This window comes from Rhodnius prolixus, unplaced genomic scaffold (assembly GCF_049639745.1).
Source record: "Rhodnius prolixus isolate KJV_2025 unplaced genomic scaffold, Rpr scaffold_6, whole genome shotgun sequence".
NCBI lineage: Eukaryota > Metazoa > Arthropoda > Insecta > Hemiptera > Reduviidae > Rhodnius > Rhodnius prolixus.
Genome location: NW_027411634.1, coordinates 30962392 through 30967809, shown reverse-complemented (window position 1 = coordinate 30967809; position 5418 = coordinate 30962392). Strand labels below are relative to the sequence as shown.

Below are 5418 nucleotides of genomic sequence, written 5' to 3'. Positions count from 1 at the left end.
GTGTTTTCTTTATTCTCAACCAAGATATACATTATCTTTACAAAAGTAAAAGTTTCATATAATTAATTATATTGTGACATAAACTTACATATTATACCACTAAATAATATATTTTTTAGTAGTTGATTCATAAGTTATTTTATATTTTCGTTCGGAGGATGTCATCTCCACGTCTTTTTCATTTTAACTTCATTTGATGAACAGTTTTGCAGGAAGTACTCTCAGTATTGGCTGTTTCAATCTGAAAAGCATTATTATTGAATGAAATAAAGTGTTTATAACAGTTAATCTTGAATTATAAAGCGTTCTACATAAAGATACTACAATTAAAACTCTACCATTATTGAAGAGAAACGTTTATCTTACAGGAATTAAAAAAATCAATTAAATGATAAAAAATAAAAGTTCAAGTTTAAATCTTGTAAACAGATATGATCAGTTTTTTAGAATTAACACGTCGCATTGTAAAAATGGTAAATTTAGTAAAAAAAGTATATTATTTGAAATTGACCTACTCCTACGATGTAATTTTAGTTTTTTACTAAACTTGTATTATATAATATTATAAAATTACCACTTTTCTAACAAATTAAATACTTACAACAAAATTAATATTCAGAGAAAAATAGGTTTTATTTCAAAATAATAGTTTTCTTAGTCAATTTTAGAAAATGCCACAACCTACGAATTTAAGTTTAACGTTGAATATTCCAATCAAATTTTATTCTTTTCTTCAACCAAAATTAGAATTAGCAAGGTTAAATGTCAATGTCAACTCGTTTATAAGACAAATTTTAATTTTGAAACACTCTAATGCTACCTTTCTTGACTAAAATTGAACCTTTTTCCATGAAATTTAAGTTATAAAAGTATGGTTCAATTAAAAAAAATAATATTTTTGAAAAAAGTTTAATTTGGGTGAATGAATAATTTTGCTCAATGATTAAAGGTACAGGACTGAAATTAAATTTAAATAAATGTTTAAGAACTGCAACATTTTTTGATTAATTTAAATGAATTCTTGTCAAGAATAGAAATACATTACTTTCTATTGGGTGAAATAACGACATTATTATATGGTTTAAACATTAACTTTTTCTAACAAAATTGTAATTATAATATATCATATTATAGATCATATACAGCATGATTAATTTCGAAAAGGTTAACCTGGCTAAAGAATGCAGTTATTTGATTGAAAATGCTACAGAATTCGCCAATTTTTCAAATCAAATTTTACACAAATTAAAACATTACATATTCCGATTAAAAGGGAAATATTATTTATGAAAAAGGAGCTTTTAGTTTATGTTGCAATATTGATAATGTATGAAATAATAGATAAGATTACCTGAAAAGTCCCACATAGGCAGAGTGGCAAGGGGATTGTTTACCTTGACTTCTTTATATCCCAGAATAGAATTGATGAGAATCACCTAATAACGGCGTGCCGCTGGATGTAAAGAAGGGTCCATAGAGGTAATCATTTCCACAAGAAAGCTAAGCATTCTTGGCAAAGTTTTGGAAAGCACTGGATAAAAATAGAACGCTTCTGACTACAGATTATAGACTCTGCACAGCCATCCCTACCTATCTATCGCACGGCTTTGTTTCATCAGTTTCATTTCTTTGTGGACACTCATATCTATTACTAATTAAACCAACACTGGGCTTCGAGTTTATCTTTAGACATAACTTGAGGATTGTTCGCTGATGGCTAAGCCATATAACGACCTAGGTACACTTGGACATATCGGACCCAAAGACATTTCCATACAGTTTTATTTTATATATTTTTTTGTTTAATGGGTCAAATTTCACTGTGATATACATTTGTATCTAAACAGTTATTAATAAATAATAAATAAATAATTAAACCAACATCCCATACAAAATCTCAAAACTTTCAAGTGACCTTTCTTCATGTCTTCATGAAAATAAAAACTGTAAATAATAACATGACAAATGTAGTTTGCCTGTAAAAAATGACCTAAAAATTTTAAAGTTGGAGTTATATGTATTTCTTATGAGAAGGGTACGAATTTATGCAAAATCAGAATTACAATCATTTCATTTATACTAAGAAATTATTATTTTTTAATTAAATAATGATAAATAAGTGATTCAAATAATAAGTACGTAAATAAGTAAAATCTTGATAAGATAATTTTATGATAATCAAAAAACTAGCTAGCACATTCTTATTTGTGTTTGAACATTTCACATTTATTCAAGAAAAAGAATTTATATTAATATCATGTAAAAACTAATAACCACATCAAAAACATCGAGCATCTAACGATCGACGCAGGAATGGCAGTAAAATTACTTCATGATAAAAAAGTACGCGAATCACATTTAGCGGCTGAAATTATCAAAAATATACATACTAAACTGAAGACATAGAACTAAACAAACAATGAGGAACACTGAACCACAAAAAACCTAAATCACAAAAGAAGACAATAATCACGAATTAACAAAGTTGGCATAGGCAACTCAGTTCAGATTATAAAGTTAATGTTAATATAGTTCACACAATATTTACAAAAAGATGGAAGACTTCATCGACAAAAACAGATACATAAGGAGGTTAATATGAACTACAACATATTCCAACACCAAATCTAGTTACATATAAAAACATCCACATTATGTTTAATATTTCTAAAATATAAACCCTGATTGTTGTAAGAGCCAGATATGTTAACAATAGTTAACTACTAGTTCCATTTTAAACATTACTGCAGATCAGAACCATATTGCATACGTAATAGCAGCAAAACGTTTACGTGTCACAATCACAACACATCGTGGAATAATCATGTTAATAAGGCGCCACGGTAGCCGAGCGGTTAAGAGGCAAAGACCTGCAAAGCTAATATGCATTCTGGTACTGGGTTCGATTCCCGTTCTTGGCTTTGGATTTTATTTAATGGGTAACTGAGAAATAGTAAAGTACGTTTGCTAGTTGCCTCCGTCCACGACACCTAGTAAATGGTAGTTGGACGTTAAGCCCCGCCTGAAAAAATAGGCGATTACTTTACTTTACTTACTAAACATGTTAAAATCCTTTCTAAAATATTGCAAAAATGTTGTACCAAATAAAATATATTTAAAACATTCAGTATATTTCACTACATAAACAGTTCGTCGCAGCAATATTTCCTTACCTTGATTACTGTTCGCTGATGTATAATGATAACCTGCAGAGCTGAATTTAAAATTGCCAAGGTCTCATAATTTCTACGTCCTTTATATTTTGAATTAAAAAAGACATGAACATATTACCCTTCACTTCATCTTTCTTTGTTGGCTATGTGTGAAGTACTGAAGCAAGTATTTCCTAGGTAACTTCTTGTAATGCTCTTCAGGAATAAACACCTGTAATATTTATTTGATATTCATGAGATTAGTTCTTAGAAACAGCACAGAAGTTGATACTTAATTCTTTATATCTCTATTCAGAACCGTTGCAAAAATTCATTGCTTATTCAGTCCTCTTTATGATGGAAATCTTTACCTCCAACATTAACCCATAGTACTACGATAGCAACATTTAAAACTGAATTGTATAAATTATTTAATGCTATTAATAGGTTTAGTTAATTTTATTTATATTTTTATTTATACTGATAATTTTTTTTTCATACTTAAATTTATTTTAACAGTTACTTTAATAAATCAATCTTATTTTTTGTTGCGTAATTATTTGAATTTTCAAGTTGATATTTGATTTATCATTTTGTAAAAAGAGCCTACCATGTTAAGTGTCTTTATGTAATGTATTTCTTTTCTCTATGGCTCATAAAACGGATACATTGCAAATATCTGAACATCCTATTCAGATTAGTGAGCTACCAAATCAGTGATCAGTTTCACCCCACAATCCGCTTTAATTTCGTACCGTACAATTTTGTATCAATGAATATTACTATTGCTTGTAAGGAACAAGCGCAACCCTTATAATAATGAAATCTTGAAGGCGACGAAGCTCTTCAATTAATTTTGAGATTTACGAATCTAAGCAATTAAACTGTAGAATACTATAGGAATTTTAATTATTTGAATATTTTATAACTACATACCCAGTTTGAATACACTCTTGCATAACCCTTTCCACTTTCGTCATTAGTTGAATCTTGCGTATCCTTCCGTAAAGTAATTTATATTACAATGCCATTTTTCTCGCTCTTTTTGACCAATAACTCAACACACACACACCTTCAAAATTATCGATTGATTTTAATTACAATTCTTAAATTGATAGTCTTGCAGAATCATTTTTAATTAAAAAATAATTTCTTACCGCTAAAAATCTGTGATCTGTAGTTACCTACACCTTACGAATAGTAAGTTTTACATAAAAATTTATATTATACTTATTTTCAAAAGCAAAAACGTTAAGTATTATTATTATAAAACAAACCTTATTTCAAGAAAAGTTTTCCCATGAATATAATTTTCATTATTGCTATAGCTTTGCAAGGAAAGCTAGCAACACATGGATCACACTGGTTTGCAATCATCCCATCCACAGATAGTAGTGAAACACCAAAAGTAAGATCTCTAAAACCTAAATAATTAAGAAGATTCTCAAAAAATAAATATTTTGTTTTAATTATTCCTCCTTCCTAGGCCTCCATCAGGAGTTTCTGAAATTGATTCTGTTACCTTTTATTGTTAACCACTAAAACCTCTCGAAATTTCATGATGAATGATACAATAGAACCAGAGACTAACAAGAAAATCATTGATTTATTTTAAAGATCTTTCTGGCAACAGAAAAAATATAAACTCAACACTGAAGAGAAATTTGTAATAAAAGCCACAGATCTTTTAGAAGCAGTGGTTTATTTATATTGTATGCCCTGCATCCATCCAATAATAATAGAAATATTTTAATAATAATAAAACTTTTCTAGGAAAGGTTTGCCATCAACAAAATTCTTCACTCCTGCAGAATCACATTGGAATAATGATGCTTTGTTACTATGATATCAAAAAATCAAAAAACCAAGAAACGAAAAATAATAACCTACATTACGCCTCAACTAAATATTGATAAAAGTGGAAGGTTATTGCAAACATCTAAGTTTCCAAAAGTCACCACTGGAGTGCTCTGCAAACTGGAAAAAAAGCTTTAACATTCTCAAAACAAGACCAAAATATCAACTTTTGATTCAGAATGTAGGTCCATTAACCTGGCGGCACTTTGGTTGAATTTTGAGACAAAACTTTTGCACCGAGCTCGAAACACATTGCACTCTTATGCACCACCAAAAAAAAATCTAAATTCGCCAAGGAAAAGCCACAATAAGCAATTAAAGTTTTTTTCCCGCCAAAAAAAATTTGGCCGGATTTGATTGAAACTTACTTCATTATGTTAAGTACACTTTGCACTCCATTGCACCACTT

The 5418-nt window shown here is 29.0% G+C and overlaps 1 long non-coding RNA gene across 4 annotated transcripts; it reads right to left on the bottom strand.

Annotated features, from left to right (window-relative positions):
• Positions 1 to 2963: 2963 nt before the first annotated feature.
• On the bottom strand, positions 2964 to 5188 carry LOC141460221 (uncharacterized). Of its 4 annotated transcripts, XR_012461797.1 has the most exons (6): positions 4675 to 5188; positions 4430 to 4576; positions 4310 to 4342; positions 4089 to 4224; positions 3174 to 3384; positions 2964 to 3022 (listed from the first exon to the last, which is right to left on the bottom strand). It is a non-coding gene; the product is annotated as an uncharacterized lncRNA (long non-coding RNA). The 4 variants fall into 4 exon arrangements; XR_012461796.1 differs by having other exon boundaries at positions 4310 to 4576; XR_012461798.1 differs by having other exon boundaries at positions 4089 to 4336.
• Between the last annotated feature and the right edge of the window lie 230 nt (positions 5189 to 5418).